Below are 23,091 nucleotides of genomic sequence, written 5' to 3' on the forward strand. Positions count from 1 at the left end.
GATTGCCAAGACTTTTGGGAAAATACCTTGTGGACCGACGAGACAAAAGTTGAACTTTTTGGAAGGTGCGCGTCCCGTTACATCTGGCGTAAAAGTAACACAGCATTTCAGAAAAAGAACATCATACCAACAGTAAAATATGGTGGTGGTAGTGTGATGGTCTGGGGTTGTTTTGCTGCTTCAGGACCTGGAAGACTTGCTGTGATACATGGAACCATGAATTCTACTGTCTACCAAAAAATCCTGAAGGAGAATGTCCGGCCATCTGTTCGTCAACTCAAGCTGAAGCGATCTTGGGTGCTGCAGCAGGACAATGACCCAAAACACACCAGCAAATCCACCTCTGAATGGCTGAAGAAAAACAAAATGAAGACTTTGGAGTGGCCTAGTCAAAGTCCTGACCTGAATCCTATTGAGATGTTGTGGCATGACCTTAAAAAGGCGGTTCATGCTAGAAAACCCTCAAATAAAGCTGAATTACAACAATTCTGCAAAGATGAGTGGGCCAAAATTCCTCCAGAGCGCTGTAAAAGACTCGTTGCAAGTTATCGCAAACGCTTGATTGCAGTTATTGCTGGCCCAACCAGTTATTAGGTTCAGGGGGCAATTACTTTTTCACACAGGTTTGGATTTCTTTTCTCCCTAAATAATAAAAACCCTCATTTAAGAACTGCATTTTGTGTTTACTTGTGTTATCTTTGACTAATAGTTAAATGTGTTTGATGATCAGAAACATTTTGTGTGACAAACATGCAAAAGACTCCACACAGATGAGTGTAATCAAATTATACACCTGAATTGTCTGCAGGATAGTGTTCATTAAAGAATAGGGATGTAGCGAACGTCGGAAAAAAAGTTCGCGAACATATTCGCGAACTTGCGCAAAAACGCGAGCGGTTCGCGAACGGTTCGCGAACCCCATAGACTTCAATGGGAAGGCGAACTTTAACATCTAGAAAAGACATTTCTGGCCAGAAAAATGATTTTAAAGTTGTTTAAAGGGTGCAACGACCTGGACAGTGGCATGCCAGAGGGGGATCAAGGGCAAAAATGTATCTGAAAAATCTGCCTGTGTGTGCTTGGAAGAGATAGTGTAGGGGGAGAGCTGTTAGTGATTTCAGGGACAGATGATAGTAAGTTTGCTGGCTAGTAATCTGCTTGATACTGCTCTGTATTGGAGGGACAGAAGTCTGCAGGGATTTGAGGGACATTTTAGCTTAGGTAGCTTTGCTGGCTAGTAATCTACTGTTCTCTTTAAACAACTGCCATACGTTGACCTTGTAGGCATTGTTTGCCCAGTTTTTTTGGACGCAGCCACTGAAGCACAGTTGCCAGAAAAAATATGCCATATAAATGCTGAAAATAGTCATTTTTCGCCATACGTTGACCTTGTAGACATTGTTTGCCCAGTTTTTTTGGACGCAGCCACTGAAGCACAGTTGCCAGAAAAAATATGCCATATAAATGCTGAAAATAGTAATTTTTCGCCATACGTTGACCTTGTAGACATTGTAGAATGTGAACAAGGTCACACAGCTCGATGGCGGGTTGAAGAAAACAGTGTGCAAATAATGCCTACAAGGCCAACGTATACACTACTACAGCGGTGGATACGGATTACGTAAAATATATTATGGCTGCTTGAAAAAAGTGACTCCGGTGTTTTTTCTGGAGACGGTAATATTATGGATATTTAGACAGAATGTGAACAAGGTCACACAGCTCGATGGCGGGTTGAAGAAAACAGTGTGCAAATAATGCCTACAAGGCCAACGTATACACTACTACAGCGGTGGATACGGATTACGTAAAATATATTATGGCTGCTTGAAAAAAGTGACTCCGGTGTTTTTTCTGGAGACGGTAATATTATGGATATTTAGACAGAATGTGAACAAGGTCACACAGCTCGATGGCGGGTTGAAGAAAACAGTGTGCAAATAATGCCTACAGGGCAAATAATGCCTAAAAGGTCAACTTATACACTACTACAGCGGTAGTAAAATAAAAAAAAGTAAAATAAAAAAAAATGAATATTAAAAAAAAAAAATTAAAGTTGGTGCTGCTGAACTACTAGGAGCAGCAGATTAGCACACCAGTCCCACTCCCCAACACTGCTAGACTAATAGCACTGGGCTCTTATAGTAGTAGTAGTAGTAGTAGTAGTAAAACAACAAAAAAATAAATAAAAGCAGTCCTTACAAGGACTACTGTTATTGCAGCAGTCAGCAGATGAGATCAGAAGCAGGACAGCTGCCCACTGCAGCTACATACAGAGCACTGCAGTAGAAGGTAGATTACTAGCCAGCAAAGCTACCTAAGCTTAAATGTCCCTCAAACCCCTGCAGACTTCTGTCCCTCCAATAACAGAGCAGTATCAAAACGATTACTAGCCAGCAAACTTTCAACTGTCCCTGAAATCACTAACAGGCAGCAGCTCTCTCCCTACACTATCTCTTCAGCACACACAGGCAGAGTGAAAAAACGCTGCAGGGCTTCGGTTTTTATAGGGAAGGGGAGTGGTCCAGGGGAGAGCTTCCTGATTGGCTGCCATGTACCTGCTGGTCTGGGGTGAGAGGGCAAAAAAAAGCGCCAACAATGGCGAACCCAAAATGGCGAACGTCGCGCGACGTTCGCGAACTTCCGGCGAGCGCGAACACCCGATGTTCGCGCGAACAAGTTCGCCGGCGAACAGTTCGCGACATCTCTATTAAAGAACTAATATACTCCACAACCACTAGAGACGCAGGGAAAGTAGAGAACTTTATAGAGACCCTGTGACCTCCAAGCTACCCAGTTCAGACAAATTATTATATAAGGAAGTGTTCGCATTCACTTAAAACATAACTTTTAATCCAAATAGGTTAAAAACACACACACGACCACAAAGACCATGCCGAAACTGACTCCATTATCAGTGTATGGAAGGACCATGTCCCTAAAAAGAACACATTTAAAAACAGGCATGCGATGGCACGGTGGACAAAAAGTGTTGTCAGCGTTTAAATCACAGCCTGACAACCGCAGTGTTAAAGTATACGCCCAGCTCTTATGGCTATTCCCAATAAGGTTTATAGGAAACTATTGTTCTGAGCAAAAGGAGATTCGACAGATACTAACTAACCACTGGCAGATCCTCGAACAGGATAAAGACCTAACCAGTGTAATAGGAACCGAACCCACTATTACTTTCAGACGTAGTAGGAATCTACGTGACCAACTTGTACATAGTCATCTCAGTAAGAATGTGAAACCAACATGGCTAGAGAACAGAACTAAGGGCTGTTACAAATGTGGCAGCTGCTTGGCCTGTCCATTCATTGAAAGAGCCTTGATATATCAGGGCAGAGAAGACAAACCCATTTACACTCTAGAACATTTTATGAACTGCAAAACATCAGGGGTGATATATGTGATGACCTGCAAATGTGGCAAACGCTATGTGGGTATAACGAAACGTGAATTCAGGAGAAGAATTCTCGAACATGTTGGTGATGTGAAACATAGGAGAAATACCTCAGTGGCCAGGCATATCAATGAATTCCATAACGGCAGCCTTGAAATGTTAAAATTTACAGCAGTTGACCGGATTGAACCCACCATGCGAATAGGTGATATAGACAGAAAACTGTTGCAGCAAGAAGCGCAATGGATTTATTGGCTAAATACGAGAGTTCCTAATGGCCTAAATGAAGGCTTTACCTTCTCCCCCTTCTAATAAAAAGTATGTGTTTTCAAAAAATTTTGGTCTGGACGTTGATTTGTGACCACTTATACATAATAGTAAATATGCGCATGATTTTGTGTTGCACTATCCATTTGGAGGGTTTTGAGATACATTTGGGCATCCGATATCTGTTTAGCATGTTATGGGGTTGCCCACGCTGCAATTGCCTACTAGATCATCTTTGGGAGTTAGGGAAACCTGGTATTAGCCAGCTCCCGTAATTAGGATATATTTTTTGGTAGAGGTACGCATGCGCAGTATGCTTGACAAAGGGGCGTGACCCCGAAACGTTGCACTACTGCATAATAAAATTGCAAGGGCTTGCCCTGCTACTACAATTCCTGTGTGCCGGTGAAATTCTTCTTACCCTTGTTGTGAGGCTGCCGATTCCTCTATCACTGGGCACCAGGATAAGAACCTTTGGGAGTGTGTGGTGTGCGGCTTCTCCATATTCTATTATTCTTATGGCTATTCCCAAATCCTCCCTTCCAGTAATTCCCCAGTGACAATTTCCTGCCTAACTACGTGGGGAACAAGTGGGAGCTAGTCGCCCACCGTCCACCTATGCCACCAGCCTGACGCGTTTCGCCGTATGTCACGGCTTCCTCAGGGGCATAAGTGGCGAGTGCGCGTCCAGAAACAGTTTAAATAGGCTTCCAATATCGCTCGTATGAGTTTGTGCATGCGCGTCACTACCGTCCTGTCACTTCCGGTTGCGCACAGTGACTTCCGGTAGCGCTTCCGCGATTGGCCCACAATGGCTTCAATGAACTAGTGCGCATGCGCTGCCCTCACTTTTGCGAAATGACAGCTCCTGCTGTAGACATTGACCTGCTGGAATTGCCAAAAGTTACTGCGCATGCGTACCTCTACCAAAAAATATATCCTAATTACGGGAGCTGGCTAATACCAGGTTTCCCTAACTCCCAAAGATGATCTAGTAGGCAATTGCAGCGTGGGCAACCCCATAACATGCTAAACAGATATCGGATGCCCAAATGTATCTCAAAACCCTCCAAATGGATAGTGCAACACAAAATCATGCGCATATTTACTATTATGTATAAGTGGTCACAAATCAACGTCCAGACCAAAATTTTTTGAAAACACATACTTTTTATTAGAAGGGGGAGAAGGTAAAGCCTTCATTTAGGCCATTAGGAACTCTCGTATTAAGCCAATAAATCCATTGCGCTTCTTGCTGCAACAGTTTTCTGTCTATATCACCTATTCGCATGGTGGGTTCAATCCGGTCAACTGCTGTAAATTTTAACATTTCAAGGCTGCCGTTATGGAATTCATTGATATGCCTGGCCACTGAGGTATTTCTCCTATGTTTCACATCACCAACATGTTCGAGAATTCTTCTCCTGAATTCACGTTTCGTTTTACCCACATAGCGTTTGCCACATTTGCAGGTCATCACATATATCACCCCTGATGTTTTGCAGTTCATAAAATGTTCTAGAGTGTAAATGGGTTTGTCTTCTCTGCCCTGATATATCAAGGCTCTTTCAATGAATGGACAGGCCAAGCAGCTGCCACATTTGTAACAGCCCTTAGTTCTGTTCTCTAGCCATGTTGGTTTCACATTCTTACTGAGATGACTATGTACAAGTTGGTCACGTAGATTCCTACTACGTCTGAAAGTAATAGTGGGTTCGGTTCCTATTACACTGGTTAGGTCTTTATCCTGTTCGAGGATCTGCCAGTGGTTAGTTAGTATCTGTCGAATCTCCTTTTGCTCAGAACAATAGTTTCCTATAAACCTTATTGGGAATAGCCATAAGAGCTGGGCGTATACTTTAACACTGCGGTTGTCAGGCTGTGATTTAAACGCTGACAACACTTTTTGTCCACCGTGCCATCGCATGCCTGTTTTTAAATGTGTTCTTTTTAGGGACATGGTCCCGGACATCCATACACTGATAATGGAGTCAGTTTCGGCATGGTCTTTGTGGTTGTGTGTGTGTTTTTAACCTATTTGGATTAAAAGTTATGTTTTAAGTGAATGCGAACACTTCCTTATATAATAATTTGTCTGAACTGGGTAGCTTCGAGGTCACAGGGTCTCTATAAAGTTCTCTACTTTCCCTGCGTCTCTAGTGGTTGTGGAGTAAACATGCAAAAGAATAAGAAATCAGGAAGGGGGCAAATAGTTTTTCACACCACTGTATATCTGTAATAAAACAAGGCAAACATGTAATGTATATAAATACTTGAACAATTCAAAATACTGATATATAATACTGTTGAGGAAGTTCAAAGCAAAAGAAAGAAAAATTGCATTTCAAAGGGCCATGGAAGAAGTGGATATAGGTAGTAAGGACGTTATAGGAACATCCAGTGACAGGTAACTTCTAAGTATTACCTAAACAACATAAGGTAGAGTAACATTTTCTAATGTAGTTTATCTCTCCCATCCATATTTTGCTATAAATGTCTAATTATTTCCCTTTTTCTAGAATTGCTTCTATGAAGATATTGCTGCCACTTCTTTAGCCTTGCTTAAAGGAGTGGATCATCTTTAAGATAACTTTTAGTATGTTATAGAATGGCTAATTCTAAACAACATTTCAATTGGTCTTCTTTTTATGTTTTTTTTTTATTTTTTGCCTTCTTCCACTGACCCCATCTAAAACAAAAATGCTCTGTAAGGCTACACATTTATTATTATTGTGACTTTTTACTAGTCATCTTTCTATTCCCCTTTCTTTCTAATCCCCTTCCCTATTCATATTTTAGTTGCTTATTCAAATCAAAGCATACGTAGGGTAATTTAGATCCTAGGAACCATATTGCTGAAATTGCAAACTGAAAGCCACTGAATAAACAGCTAAATAACTCAAAAACACAGATAAAAAAAACAAAAGCAAATTGCAAATTGTCTCAGACTATCACTCTCTGTCTACATCATACTAAAGGTTAATTTAAAAGTAAACCCCTCCTTTAAAGGAACAGTAACACCAAAAAATGTAAGTGTTTTAAAAGATTGAGAATATAATGTACTGTTAACTCACAATGGTACTACAGAGCTTATCTGTTATCTGCTCTGTATCCTGTGTCTTTTCTCCATTTTCCAGCTTGAATGGCCGCCCCCAAGGCCACGCAGCAGCTTGTAAATATAAATTATAGTTGTGAAGCAAACACACCAGTTTTTCCAGTGCAGTTTGATACTACGTTATATTTCCATTACTTTCTTTTTTTTGGTATTACTGTTCCTTTAAGCTGCAAATGTCTCTGAGGATGTCTCCAACAATCCTTCTTATCACTTCCCATACCCCTCCTATTTTCTAGCTGAGGGGGATGAAGGGTAAACCTCTTTGCAGGCAGATATCACAAATGGTGGGTCTTGGGCTACTTTTGTGGTGGGTTTTGAAAGTACAAGCTAGCCAAGGTACAGTTTTGGGCTACTTTTTTGGCCTTTGGCTGGTTTGTACATTGGAAACCAGCCAAAGTTTTTCTTGCCCTAATGTGACAAGCCTGCGCCTCCCAATGCATGTTGGGTAATGTAAGTTTTGTTTAACAATTTGCCAACTGCCAATTTTAATTAAAGACTACAATACCCAGCATGCAATGGGACTGACTTGTGTAGAAGTCGGGAGTCACCAGATTTTGGGCTCTGTACCTCAATCTCCCATCCCTCATAAGCATTCTGGCATTTTTTGGGACAAAAATCTGCTGGCCACCAAAACGTCAAGAGGTTTACCTGTTTTATCAATATTTATTGAAATTGTATATGTGTAGGGCCCCCAGCGCCTGAGGCAGCTCCTGCAATGCCGCCCCCCCTCACCAACTTACGTGTCGGGAGGGGAGGCAGAAACACTATTGCGGAGAGCGCAATCGCGCTCTCTCGCAATAGTACTGCCGAATTTTTGCCGCCCCTGGAATCCTTTCAGGCGCTGCCGTCTGAGGTGAGCGGCTCAGCTCGCCTCATTGGCGGTGCGCCCCTGAGGGCCCCCCTCTGTAGTTATGCCCCTGGTGATGGTCAAATTCATGAAAAATATTTGAAACAGTGAAAATCTGAAAAAGACATATATTCATATATTTTCACATATATTCATTTATTTTTTTGACTTTTTCACTGCATATATTGTGCTATTTTGGTCTACTTTTGAAGTGACTAAGTGGCTAGTTTTGGTCTGGTTTTATATTTGACTTTGGTTGGTTTTGAAAATTGGACCTGGCAACCCTGGCTGAAAGCAAACACGGAGTAGGCCAGTCTTACCTACCATGTTTTAATAAATGTACCAGAAGTTCCTGTGCTTGTCTGACTTCTTCACCTGAACTAACACAGCAGAATCATTTAACCCACTTCTACTTTCCATGAGACATTTATTTCTCTTTCTGTGTGTATTTATATTTATCATTTATAACACTCAGCTGTTGAATACGTTGTGTCATGTCAAGGTATATATGCAAACATTATGTAACAATAATTATATTTACACAGACCAAAATACTTGATTACAGTCTTTCTCTTCCCTTTCCTCTCCTATTTCTTTGTTATTTTATGATCTTTTATATACTGTGTAATACATGTTTGGAGACAAATCTGAAGATAAATTTTAAATGGTCTCAGAATATATAGATGTTGCTGTTAGGCACACATTACTATGCTACCGTCTCCACCTGGTTGGACTATTTAAGAATGTACAAATCCTTTCTGTAATGATTTTTTTCTCCACAAAAAAAAATTATAAGTTACAAAAAAATTATATTTAAAGCCTGTTGTAAAGAATATATCAGTCTTTATTGCAAATATTTTTACAATGCTTAACCATCGAATATGTGAATGAAAGTGTGTTGGCTGGGTACTAAAGCTCCCAATTTCTGTCTGTAACATATACCACTTTTGGTTCAGGTATATAAACTTTATCAATAACAGTTTCTGGCATAGTTAAGGATTATATATTAGTAACAGATTTCCGGATGTATCTGCTGTCTAGAAAATCCACAGCCTATATATTGACTCAATTTGTTCAATTCCAATTCTGCATTATACACTGATGGGGATGCAACAAAACAGTTTAAAATGTAGCATAACTTAAAAACAGGGAATGGAAAATGGAGGTTTCACTTGCATATGTCATTGTGTGTTGCTAATAAACAGTACATGTCTATGCACTATTTACTGCATTGCATGTTGAGTTAGCAGAGGGAGCATTGTACTATTGCAGGTACTGTATATTTCCTGACCCAATGATGGACATACAGACCATTTTCCTGTGATCCACAGTATTTACCTGTAGGAGAAACCAGTGCAACTATGGTGAGGTTGATACAAAGGAGCCATAAAAGCTTTCATAAAGCAGAATATATTAGCGTGCCTCAGGCTACACACAAGCATTGCCTCTCTAAACAAGAAAAGAAGATTATCCACATTGTAAGAACTCCTCCCATAATTCCTCTCATTTTGTAGCTTTGTGCTCATATGTGTATAGCAGACTTCATAATAATAATAAACTTCATAATAACCTAATTTAAAGAAGATTTTGTTGATATGGGCCTCACCCTGACAGCCTGGATACCAACTGGCCTGTATGGCCAGCTATAATGCCATACAGGATTGTACTTCCCAGGTGATGCTAATGGGGAACCTCAAGCTGCAAGCCACTTAACTGATAATCCAGTTGTTGGTCCTTAGACTAATTTGGCATAGAGTAAAATCTGTTTCTTGAGAAAATGCTAGCTGTTCCATTTTAATGCAATAGCTCTTATCTCCTCCGCACTGTTTGCATGACTTTATTCTTGTTAACGTCAATGTTAAGAAAAAGCTCAACTACAGTATGACATCTATTCTTCCCTTCCAGCAACACCACTGGATCTGTAATATCTAGTCTAACTGGTTTGTCAAGCTGTGTTGAACCTCCCGCTTATGTCCACACTCCAATACATACACATTCTCCAGGCCTAAAACATTGATGTCAGCACAATGCTTGGGAAATAAAAAACTTTCTGCTTTCTGACTTAATTTTTGTATTTGAGGCAAGCCAATGAACTGAAAGCATGCTACATAAGTACATTTACATATGCCCATGCATCGAAATTGCCCTTTCCGTATGCACAATAATTAGATAAAAAATTATAATATTTCAATTTGCCGTTCTGTAAGTACATGTAGGTAACCTTTGGTTCTCTAGATTTTGCAGACCTACAATTTCCCAGTATCCTGCCAGTAGCTTGGATGATATATGTTTGTTTTCTTAAATTTCAATTTCCAGCAGAAACATCAGAGCCCAATATGGCAGATTTAAACATATTCAATATAAAAATGTCAGATGCTACAAACCTGTGGTGGGGCACAAGGTTGAACTTATAGAGCAGGAGGTTGGTCTGAGAGAGATTTCAGGAGTTTATTCCACGCTAGAATGAAACAGCTATGATTGTACATTATAACAGAGTCTGACCATTTTTTAAGTCATATGAACCCCCTCCCCCCCACACACACACACACACATACATTTTAGCACCAGACTAGTACTGGATGCTCTAGGAAAATGTTGCTCCTTATGCCTGGGACAGTGAAGCAGCAGCATAGATTTATCTGTGTTGCAGTTCAGGCTCCCCTATTTTTAAAATTTACCTACAGCAGTCTCGGCTGATCCTCCTGATAGTGGCCCTGTCTGCCTTGCCTTGATTTTTCACAGCCAAATCTGAAGTTAATGCTATGGATAAGGCAGCTGTGGGACCCAACATAAAATCTCTGCTTGGCTGCAGGTTACATGATCTCATTAGGCTGGATGATAAATCTACTTGCCTACTGATTCCTTTAAACAATCATTTTTTTTCCAGCACCTGTTGTTAAACTACAACTATCAGCACTCAGCACCAGCAGAAGGTTTGCAGTTGGAGAACAGATAATGGGCCCCATATTTTAAATGTTCCAGATTAAACCAATAAAAACACATAGACATTCCATGGCATTGAATGGATGACAGAAGCTGTGAATTTGCTGTCCATTCATGGGTTTTTACAAGCTTGGAAGGAATCCACCCTTTCAAAAGGAGAGAAAAGGGATGAAAGCTGGGGGCACTGTAACCTGTCACACCACAATTTATAGAGAAACAAAAAGGAGAATGTGAGAATGTGCAGCCAGTACACACAAAGAGAAACTTGCCTGGGGAAACTAAACCCTTATTAGTCTCATAATCACCGCACCCGCTGTGTTACCCTGGTTATAATATTATTATTATTTCTATTATTAATAATAATAATAAAAAACATGTATTTTTAGATTGACAACATATTCAGCAGCACTGTAAAATAAATGGGTTTATACAAAGAACAAACAGAATTACAAACATAGCCACTAGTAACCAATACAAAATAGCTCACAAGAGCTTACAATCTAATAATGTGTCTGTACCTGCTGTAAAAAATAGGTATGGTAAACTGTCTGTAGGTACCAATAGAATGGCCCCACAAACTCAGGGCACCCAAGCTTAAATAAAAAAAACTACTAGGAGAGTTTGCATGGAGCTTAACCAGGATAAAAGCTTCACATTAGAGTATGGAGAGCATCTACTGCTAAACTACAGGTCCCAGAATCCACAGCCAGCAGGTTCAGAAAGGAGTTTTGCCTATTGTACACATATGTAAAGCGAAATTTCCTTGGATCCACAGATTTTCAATAATACAATAGAACTGACAGTATTGATAAAATTTAAAGCTGGAGTCTGATATCTATTGCACTCCACATGTCAGCTCAGCCAAAGGGCAGCGCTGCAGTTAGGTTCCCATTTTAGTATCAAGAAGATTTCCAGGTTACAACCAATAGAAATAATCTCATACACTACATTGTTCCGTGCGGAGGGATAAGGGACAGTGTATCGGCTGTCAAGCCTGCCATGCACCCCAGCCAGGTGTTCCCCAAACAAACCCTCAGCCTGCGCAGGACTACAAAGTACAGTAACAGTAGCTCTGCAGGGCAAGGTAATGGGGCTCAAACTAATATCTCGGAACAGACATCGCCAGCTACAAATGACAAGTTCCTCGCACACATGCCAAGGCAATTCTGGATTATACATAAAGTGCAGTGCTGCCCGAGACCAGACAGTTCTTACCTGTGCCATCCCGGGAGCGGGTGCACTGCTGATTACAAGTCTCTCCCACATAGTAACACGTGCACCCGGACTGGAGATTCCGGAAAGGAAGGCTGACCAGCTCTGTAAAACCCGGACACTGCAACTGTCACCCGCCTACACTGTGACTGCCTATCTAGTCTAGATCAACGCTCAGACCTGAAGTACAACTTGTCACCCAGATGTAATCTCATCCCAGAGCAGATATACTCAGGCAGCAGGATTGTTATTTCTGCAGCCCCCGCCAGCCTTGCCAACTATGCTATAATAAATACATGCTCCTGTGTACTAACCCTAGAACTGCATGGAAGGCAGACTTCCAAAAATACAATATTTCTCTTGCCAAAGACAAAGCAATTTTGGTAAAATATATTAACATAAAATCTATCAGTGATTTTTAAAGTTATTTGTGCATAAAGCTGCAGTATCTGTCCCTTCCAAATCTCTGCACTGCTAGTTCTGACTTTTATAACTTATTTTTTTTGTGGAGCACACTTTGCTGCTTTTATTACCTTTATGCTCACAATGTTATATTGGAACAGTTTATGCAATTTCATGATAGTCAATCTACACCAGTTCTGTCATTTCCTGCTAGTTCTGACTCCTGTAACAATGAAACAGAAGCCACTGCAGACAATTTAACAGAAGACTAGTGTTGCATTGTTTAATAGTCATAATCAGCAGTGCAGAGTGGGATAAGTAAATATTGATTTTAATTGGAATTACATTAAATTTAAAACCCACTGATAACTGAATGTGTACACATGCCTAGTGCCCCCTCACAGTTGTGCTGTAGGCACTTGCCTATTCTACCTACCCCTAGTTCCTGCCAAATGTTTTGGGGATGGCATACATCAGGTTGGCTTTGCAATTATGTATGCTTTGATTGCTTTAATTTGCCTCTAAACAAGGAGCTTTTATGGATTTTTGGTCTCATATAACCATAACCAGCAGGTTATTAGAGTGATGTAGTAAGATGTAGTGAGGTTCAAAATTATAAATGATTATTGTACCAAAGCTAGGCCTAGGAGTTGGGCACCCATGGTATGAGTGTCAGGCTGCGACACTACAACTCTGTTACCCTCAGCCTGGCAGAGTTAATGGCACACACAGGCCAACTTACACAGAAAGGTGGAGGAGATACCAGGGGCTGTTAGTGATAGTTTGCAGAATATGTTTTCCAAAATGACTGCCCCCTATACAGGTGCCTCTGTTGACAATCCCTAATGTCGAGCCTGTGAAGGACTTCTCCAGGCAAAGTCTTCATCTCCGGACAGAGGCAGAAAGCCAGTGCTCTTGTTGCATTGTCATGGAAAAGCGCTCCACAACCATAACAATCAACCAGTAGGGGGAGTTTGCTGGTCTGCTGCTTTGAATCAAACATTGGATTGGTTGTTGTAAGTTACTAGACATGGAGCACACTTTCCCCCTTTTATTTCCTTACCTTATTTTTATACCTCACAATGGTATATTGGAACAGTTTATGCGATTTCAGGAAAGGGAATCTATACCAGTAAAGTGTAGTGCATAATATGGAACCTATCCTGCCTGCCCCTTTTAATGACTGCCACCATGCTTATTAAGTAAGATTTAACAAAATATTCTGTGAACAGCCATGGAATGATTATATTGGGTATATGTTGCCAGAGTCTATTCACCTGGAATAGCCAGACAATTAGTCTTTCTTTCCTAAATATGGCCCAAAATTCTCTAGTTATCTCACCTTGGAGGGTTAAATATTAACCTGGGTACTCATGCAGCAATGATTACCAAAATAACATTCTTTAAAGCAGACATTAATCATGTATGACAAGAGCAAAGTCTTTGTTAAATGGCTTGAGAAAACTGCTCACCTGCAAGCTTACAAAGAGTGTGGGGAGGAAATCATTCAGAAAACAACGTGCAATGGTTAGTTGTGCAGATTGGCGCTAAACGATACATTTATATTTGTTAAAATAAGGGTAAAACAAAGGCACTGCATTTTATTTAGTATCACTCTTGTCATAGGATTCAGGCTGTCTGTATAGCAGAAAATTATGGTCCTTATCAAAATGACTAATTATTGTTTTACAGCCCATGAAGATAAGGAACATTAAAAGCATACAATAATAATGTACTTCTATTTATTTATTTTTACCCCAAAAACAGTCTTATATAAACAAACTTAAAACTTAATGTCACAGTTAGAGTTTCTAGTCTGGCATCAATACATTGGTTGAGAAAATGCCAATTTGCCTCCACAAATGCTGTGTCTGTGAGAGCTGCTGGAACACAAGAAGGATAGCAGCCAGTTGGGGGTAGATTGATGTCAGGGAAGAAAATGCCAATTGTGAAATCAGCAACATGCTGTGATATAAGATAACAAAGCAGCACTGACTTCTGAACTGAGCAATCCTCTTCAAAACCTGGAACAATTTTGAAAAGTAACCCTTTTATCACATTGGACTGGAAAATCTGGTTCCTGCACCACTGCTAAGGGAGGAGAGTTGGAGCACTGTGTTACACACCTAGGAGACCACTGTGTAATTGTCTTGAAAGGTAATGAATATAAAGGAACAGTTCAGTGCAAAAATAAAAACTGAATAAAAAGATAAAAAATGTTTCTAATATAGTTAGTTAGCCAAAAATGTAATCTAAAAAGGCTTGAGTGACTGGATGTCTAGCATAACTTCCTGCTTTTCAGCTCAGAGTTAGTCAGCGACTTGAAGGGGGGTCACATAGGACATAACTGTTGAGTGAGTTTGCAATTCAGCATTCAGCTCAGATTCAAAAGCAACAGTTATGGTCCATGTGCTCCCCTCAAGTCTCTGATTGGTTACTGCCTGGTAACCAATCAGCGAAAAACGAGAGAGCTAAAAAGCAGGAAGTAGTGTTCTGTTCTGTTCATCGTCATTTCAGTCTTACACATTATACATTATATATTACATTATACATTACATTTTTGGCTAACTAAATTTTTATTTTTTATACTGAGCAATGCCTTTAAACAGCTTCATTTGGAGTCCTAGCTAAATGGAACCTCACAAAATGTCTCAGTATTTTGCATCAGGCACAACCATTATGCTGGGATTGTGAGGAAAACTTCTGCATGAAAAGTAGAAAACATAGAAAAATGTGATTAAATGTACACTTTACAGGCTACATTTGCACTAGTAAATGAGCCCATTTTGTTTGGTGTGTTTATCAAATCTGCTAATTCTGTCTGACTAGAGAAGTGTTGGACAGTAATACTATGCAGTCTGCTACTGTCATGCACAGTGTCGTACAATGTGGTGTATGGACTAGCCTGGGTGATGAAAAGAGATTTTAAGGATACATTTTAGGGCCCTCCTGCTTGTGCTTCCTAGTTCAAAGGGCAGCAGCAAGGGCCGTCTGATTGAATTGGGAATAGCAGTTTAGCTTCATGTACAATCATTGATATCAGTCAACTTGTTGATTGGGTAATTGCAATCTACCAGTGCACCATGCCAGCCAGTGTTTGGTGCAGCCGCAGTTCCTATTCACTTCCTGCTGTTTCAGTCACAGGCCGACAGCACAGAAACCATCAGAGGTGTGCCACAAGCCTCAGGCAACAATTGATAATCTGCAGTGCAGGGAATTATATTGCAAAGCAATAAATTCTGCAGGCATACATTGTGAAAAGGATACTAAGTAGGTAAATGTAATAAAAATTGAAAACAATCAGGGGCGCCCCGCCAATGAGGCTGGTTGAGTAACTCGCCTCAGGCGGCAAAACCCCACTAGGTACCAGGGGCAGCAAAAATGCCTGCTTGAAGGTGGTGTACTCGTTTTTTTGACACAAAAAGACAGAATTATTCCAACTGTTTCAGACAGACTGCAATGACTAAGGTCGGTGGCACTAGTGATAAACAGATCAATGGGACTACTTGTGATGACTAGAGGCTACACACACACGTGGGCCAATGAGAATGGATTCTGATCCTGCGTGATTCACTGTGGGAGAGATATAGCACCATGTGCCAGGGCCTGGAAGTGATCTCTTATAGCTATGCATACATGTAAGCTGCTAAATACTCTGCAAGGTTTTTGTTATAATGGGGAGTCACATACCTCCCACATACCTCAGTCTGACACACAGGGGCTAATTTCTGAACACTGCCAGAAGAACGTGCACCAGGACAAGTTTTTTCTTTTTTCATTACTGATTTAAAAATGAAATGGCTCCTTCTTTCCCCAGATTTCCAGAACCAGAAAACTTCTCTGATCCTCTTACTTGATGGTCAGTGCCAGTGACACTCCTGACTGCTTAGTACTCACATCAGCCACTCAGATAAGAAAAGGAGACAGTAGGGCTGCCAGCCCCCTGGAAGGCAAGGGATCATTGTGCTTTTTGGTTTAAAAATATGGAAGAAAAGGAGCCATTCAGTTATTAAGAGACATAATAGCTATAGTATATTGCAAAATGGATTGTTCTGAGCTTTCTAATAGCAAATACACCATTTTGAAATGAAACCTAGTGAATGTGAAATTGCTCTGGGTACTTTTGTAATTCACCTTCATTTTAAAAAAATATTTATTTTAAAGCTACTACACTGCTTATTAACTGCTAATTTATTGAATTATTGAGTTGTTATAACAACAACACCTGTTGGTCAGTGTCTCTGGATTCATGGTTGGAGTGAGATCATGAGAGAAACAGACATTCTGCACTAAAATTCATTTCTCAAAAGAGCAAATAGATTTTTTTAAATTTAATTTTGAAATCTGACATGGGGCTAGACATATTGGCAGTCTCCCATCTGCCCCAGTCATGTGACTTATGCTCTTATAAACTTCAGTCACTCTTTACTGCTGCAATGCAAGTTGGAGTGATATAGCCCCCTCATTTTCCCTCCCAGCAGCCTAACAACAACAAGGGGATGGTAACCAGATAGCAGCTCCCTTACACAAGACAGCTGCCTGGTAGATCTAAGAACAGCACTTAATAGTAAAATTCAGGTCCAGCTGTGACATGTTCAGTTACATTGAGTAGGAGAAACAACAGCCTGCCAGAAAGCAGTTCAATCCTAAAGTGCTGGCTGTTTCTGAAAGCACATAACCAGGTAAAATGACCTGAGATGGCTGCCTACACATCGCTGGAACAAAAACAAAAAAATACACTTGTTGGGTTAGGAATTACATTTTATGGTAGAATGAATTATTTGCAGAGTAAACAGTGTAATTTAGAAATAAAAACTGCATCATAAAAATCATGACAGTGTCATGATTAAAAAAAAAAAGAAGTGGAAAATGTTATGTTATTAAGACATACCATGAAAATCCTAGATCAGGCAAAAAATGTTTCCCAATTCTAATATGTCTTTCTTGCTTATAATAGTGCCACACTCCTCAGTGCTCATGTATTCATTGTAGAGGCACAAGTGAGATTATACTGCTAGGTAGGAATGTATGAACAGGCACTAAGGGACTGGGTTGATGCATGCCCCCCTAACCTCAGATGCCCCTCGACCATCTGGCTTTGACCCATTCCTAACGCTGGGCCACTATGGATCCCAGTCATCTGACCAGTTAGACCCTATGTTTATTCATCATGTAAGGTGAAGTGAGGGCTTCAGGTGCAAGGTTCATAGGTGTCAGGAAGAAGGATCACTGAACCCAATACTGCTCAATGTGGAAATATAGGAAAGCAAAGAGGTTCATCACATGGCAAGGTGAAAGATGCAGCACCCCCCTTTTACTTCCTACTTCCATAATTTGGCCACTTGTTTGGAACCCGCAATTTTTAGTGATTACAGTATTAATACAGAATCTGATAATATAAGAAGTTGGATGTTGTTCTTCTGTCATATCTGGATAGGTGCTGCTGTGGGCACAGGAGCTTTGGCTTATTCACAAGGAAGATCCTGGTGGATTTTATATTATACTAACATGAAGCCATTGGCACTTGTCTTTCAGCGTACAGAATTAAATTGATTGTTGTTATACTGTACTATTTCTACTGTACATGATTCAGCACCATGGTTATGGGAAATATGGTGGGGGAATCTGTATCTGACAGTTCTAGAGAAAGGTCACATAGTCTGGCAGCTCATGAGTTAAACAGTGAGTGATATTGTTGACTGTGGCTGTGTTTTTACAAGCTGAGAATTTGCAGACATTAGTCAGACACTGGTCTCCGCAGGAATAAGAGAACTTTTATTAGAGAGGTTCCTTGCTGATAAGCACATTGGCTGTTCTGACTGGTAAAAGGTAAAGCATGACCTGCTCACAGAAGGTGCCTTGTTCTGTTGGCAGCTTAGATGCACTTGCTGCTGCCTTGCTAATGTTAAGGGGAGCTCCCCCTGAAAATTTTTGTACAATGAAAGAAAATGCTATTTTAAGCAATTTTCCAGTCTACATTAATAGAAAATGTTCATTGAGTTTATAGTTATTTGTAAATATAATTGTTATTGAAAAACAAATTGATGTGGTTGTTAATGGTCTTCACTGCTGCTTCTGATTCCCGAAACAATGTAAAGAAGCTAGCAGATTAAAGGAGAACTAAACCCTAAAAATGAATATGGCTAAAATGCCATATTTTATATACTGAACTTACTGCACTGAACTTATACTCCTCACACAATTACAGAGTGTGAGGAGAGAGGGGGAATGTAAGGAGTGCAGTGATATCTAGGAAGAACTGAATGGAAAGCGAAAGTAAGTGACTGCCCCTCCTCTATGCCTGAGGCCATTTGAAAGCTGGAAAGAATTAGAAGAAGGCAAGTAATACAAAAACTATAACAAATAAAAAAGGAAGGCCAATTGAAAAGTTGCTTAGTATTGGCCATTCTATAACATGCGAAAAGTGAACTTAAAGGAGAATTCAACCCTTTAGCAAAAAAAAACAAAAAAACGCTACCCCCCACCCCACGTGGACCCCCTCCCTCCAGCCTAACTGCCCCCCAGGGAAATGCCCCTAACTTTTTACTTACCCGTTGGTGAAGATTCATGCATCGGAGTTCACCACAGCCATCTTCTTCGTGTCTTCTTCCAATGTTTCGGTAGCCGGAAAATTGCCCCGACTGCGCATGCGCCGCTTCGCCGCACTCTGTGTCTGCTTATCGAAGACCCAGAAGATGGCTGCGTGGAACTCCGATGCCTGAATCTGCACCAACGGGTAAGTAAAAAGTTAGGGGCATTTCCCTGGGGGGCAGTTAGGCTGGGGGGAGGAGGGAGGGGGTCTATGTGGGGTAGGGGGTAGGGGTTTTTTTTGCTAAAGGGTTGAATTCTCCTTTAAAGATGAACCACCCCTTTAAAGATGTCTTTGGTCTGCCCCATACTTCCCATCCTTATAGATAAATGGCTTTCCTGTACTTACATACCCAAGCCTGTATAATTTGTACTGCACAAATGCAAATGCTGTATTACTCAAAATTACATTATGTTATTGCCAGCTGAATTTCTCCAAGCTGCACCTGGAGCTGCAGCAGCAGCCACAGCACCACCACTGGCAGCACCTGCAGCAGCCACAGCACCACTGGCAGCAGCACCTGCAGGAGCACCCTCATCACCACCGGCAGCACTACTTACAGCACCTGCTGCACCATCACCAGGAGCACCACCAGTGGCATCAGTACTGCTAGGCCAGGACATGGCAGACCTTGTGTTCCTGGTTTTTCAGCAGGTGCACGCCTTGCGAATAGAAATACAGGAACTTCATTTTTGCTCACTTTCAGAGGAGACCCCCTGCTTCTTCTCCTCCTCCTCCTCCATCATCAACATCTCAGTCTATTTAAATTTTTTAATTAGTTTTAACTAATATTCATGTAATATGCACTGTTGTGCTTGCTTGTAATAACAGTTAAGTTTGTTGCTAACTTGCTATGTTTGGCGTTTTCATTTAACCACTCACATGGTACTGGAAGTTGTTTGGATTATTAACAGAACCATGACTATTCAATCTCAGTCATACATTACATTACATTTCACATAGACATACTGTTCATAGTTTTCACTATTTTCTGAAAATCCACACAGACTTTTCCCAGGATTTTTTCTGAAAATTAGTTGTGTGTTAAAAAATCCAAATCACAGATCAGGATATCAATGGGACATCTGCCATTGACTTCTACATCGGCAGGTCTGAGCTGGAGTACTTTTTTATTCAGAATTTTAACACCATTGGACTTTAATAAATCCCAAAAAAATCTAGGTTTTTTTTTCTACAGAAAAATTGTTTTTCCCCATTAAAAGTCTGACCAGAAAAAAAACTGACTTTTATAAATAACTTCTTAATTATAGTAGTGAATACTATTACCAGTCGACCAGAGGTAATGTCGAAGATCATAGACATGTTTGTAACAGGGCCCCTCGCTAGCCGCTGCCCTCTATATTTCACTACTAAGTGAACTCAGTGGTCACTACTATCCACTAGCTAGCCCTCACAGCACCAACCATATCAGGGGTCTGGCCACTTCGGTGTGCTCCTGATTCTGGATGTTCCAGGCCAAAAAAAGGAAGATCATTAGCAATGTACTGCATATGTCTCAACTGTCCCATTTTTTGTGACAGCTCAAACTGCAATCCCGGGTTTGTTACTGATGTTACGACTTTCTCTTTGATCCCCTACAATGAACAGCCAGAAAAAACATAAAATGTGTCTAAAACGTAATTAGCTTTTGGCAGAGAGCACAGGACAGCCACCAGGTGCACTTAGATACTTTTGTAACAATTTAAGATACGCAGGTCTCTTGAGCAAACAGTGATTTGCAGCTTAAATGGCAATTTCACCTTCATTAGCAAAACTGTAATAACACATAAAAACCTCATAAATGTGTTCAAACTTTTTTAACTTGTCAAATTTTGTAAAATGATTATGGTAATTAGGGGGTGTGGTCACACAAATGGGTGTGGTTGAATATTTCACTGCACTACGCATAGCAAATCTCTTCGTCCCTCTTTTTATTCCAAAATGTTAGGAATATAGCCTCTCAGGTGAACTTGGTGCCACCTGCTGGCTGCACTACAGAATAGCTTAACTATTTCCCCCTTTACATGTTATTAAGAAATTGGCAACATGGAAGACTTTTTTTTTTTTATATTGAAAACGTAGTTGTAGCATAGTGGATAGGAGTACATGTGCAGGGCATGTGTGTCGCAGTGTACTGAGCGAAACATGCATGTGAAGTGGCCTTCCCATTGACTTCAATGCAATTCAGAGAATTTTGACACAAAGCAAAACATGGTAAATTCGCTCAGTCATTCACACAGTCATTCAGTCAACAACATTCAAAAACAAAACTTAAAAGTAAGGAAAAATGTCTTATTGTAACCACAAAGCAGAAAAAACGGTGCCACGAAAAAACCGCCATTGACTCAAATTTAGGGGTATATTTATCAAAGAGTTTTTTTTCAAAGATTTTTAAAAGAGTATTTATCAATGGGTTCATCATTTGATAAATACGCCTTTCAAAATCCCATAGAAATGAATGGAGAGTGTGAAATTTCACTGTGCAGACTGTGACGAAAGTAATAAAAATTAGGGATGCACTGAATCCAGGATTCGGTTCGGCCTTTTTCAGCAAGAATTCTTCTGCCCAGCCGAACCGAATCCTAATCCTAATTTGCATATGCAATTTAGAGGCAGCGAGGGAAATCACGTGACTTTTTGTCACAACTGTTTGAAGTAAAAAATGTTTTCCCCCTTTACACCCCTAATTTGCATATGCAAATTAGGATTCGGATTTGGTTATTTGGCCGAATCTTTCGCAAAGGATTCAAAAAAGTGGATTCGGTGCATCCCTAATAAAAATATAATGTAGTGTTGCCCTACATTAGTAAAACTGCCGTGTTTGCTTCAATAACACTACTATTGTTTATATAAATAAGCTGCTGTGTAACAATGGGGCAGACATTCAAAGGAGAAAAGGCTAAAGTTACACAGCAGATAAACTCTTTGTAGAATATAATGGTGTTATCTGTTAGCCACTGTTTAACCTCTGCCATATAGCCTTTTTTCAATTTCTGCCATTGCTATTCAGCAACTTGTTTAAATAAACTAAAGTAGAGTTTCTGAAGCAAACAGATCAGTTTTACCAGTGCAGGGCAACACTACATGATATTTTCATTACTTTAAATCACTTTCAAGTGTTACTGTTTTAACTTCACTCTTTGATAAATAAACCCCTTCGTTTCCTACAGAGATATTGTGCAACAAAAATATTATGTCAACAAAATTGAAATTTGCCACAAAATTTTTTTGTCCGGCTAAACAGTTTTGAAAATTTTTCACTGTGTCACTATTTTTTCTGTAGTTTCGCAAATTGTTCGGCGAAACAGAAGAGTTTCACTCATCACTATTGACTAACCATCGATTGGTTAAAATATCTGAACCTTTAGTTTTGTGGGTAAAATTCTGAAATAAATAGAGGTGTTAGTTGAACAAAGCAGTGAGTGCCAATGCACGTCATTAAATCCCCAGTGCTCATTGAAGAGGGAGCATTGCTCTGATTGAGAAGATTTCTCCTCCAAACACTTTTAACATCAGCCTAACCAGAGGCGACTGGACCAAGCTGACCGGGCCGGCCACTTGGCCCCCCTTGCGCATGTACAAGAACGTGCTTGTGTAGTGACATCATAGAGCAGCGCGGTGGAGCGGAGAGGTGCAGAGAGCCGACAGAAACAAGAAAGTCCGGACTTGGGGTAGGGGAAATGCACTTCAAGAGGTACCTGCCAAGCTCCCCCCAATCATGATCAACTAGATAGGTGCCTACCCCTAGTTCCAGCCCTGATCCTAACATTTGTGGCAAACTAGAACAGTGGAACAAGCAGGTATAGCTCTGTATTCATAAATACAGTATGCAGGGGAGTGCATTTTCCAACACCCAGACTATATTTGATCTGGAAAAGGGTAATGAATTCCTTTTCATGGGACATTATGAAACATTGCCTCTGCATTGACTCATTCTGTGTTGTTATAACAGACTTTGCATATTAAATGATCCTTAAATAAGTTCACTTTAAGTTACAATATTTTAGATAGCTTATACTTTTCTTATATACATATATACATTTTTCTGGATTTTAACCCCACCCCGATTATTTTCAACAATAGTTGCTTCCTAGGCAGGTGCCTGTACTACCTACCTCTTTTTCTAAACACGCATTGACAAAATGTAAATGTGCTAGCACAAGCATATTTCATGTTTAAATGTGCCTCTTATTAATTCAGGAGCATGAAAGGGGAAAGTAGTGTTTCAAAACTATACCTGCCAGCTCGGTTCACCTGTAATGGCTTATCATGAGAACTGAGTGGGATGGCTCAAGGTAGCTTGCATTTGA

General features: G+C 40.3%; 1 protein-coding gene and 1 long non-coding RNA gene across 2 annotated transcripts in view; one reads left to right on the top strand and one right to left on the bottom strand.

Annotated features, from left to right (window-relative positions):
- Positions 1-11,953, bottom strand: part of LOC108700097 (synaptotagmin-like protein 2) — an 82,302-nt gene extending 70,349 nt beyond the window's left edge. Inside the window, exon 1 of the mRNA XM_018232966.2 lies at positions 11,794-11,953. The gene's annotated coding sequence lies outside the window, so the exon portion shown is untranslated. The remainder of the gene's footprint in view (positions 1-11,793) is intronic.
- A 1,463-nt stretch (positions 11,954-13,416) lies between these two features.
- LOC121397715 lies at positions 13,417-19,628 on the top strand. The gene is made up of 2 exons (XR_005963853.1): positions 13,417-14,349; positions 19,206-19,628. It is a non-coding gene; the product is annotated as an uncharacterized LOC121397715 (long non-coding RNA).
- Positions 19,629-23,091: the final 3,463 nt, after the last annotated feature.

Source organism: Xenopus laevis, chromosome 8S (genome assembly GCF_017654675.1).
Source record: "Xenopus laevis strain J_2021 chromosome 8S, Xenopus_laevis_v10.1, whole genome shotgun sequence".
In the NCBI taxonomy this organism is placed as follows: domain Eukaryota; kingdom Metazoa; phylum Chordata; class Amphibia; order Anura; family Pipidae; genus Xenopus; species Xenopus laevis.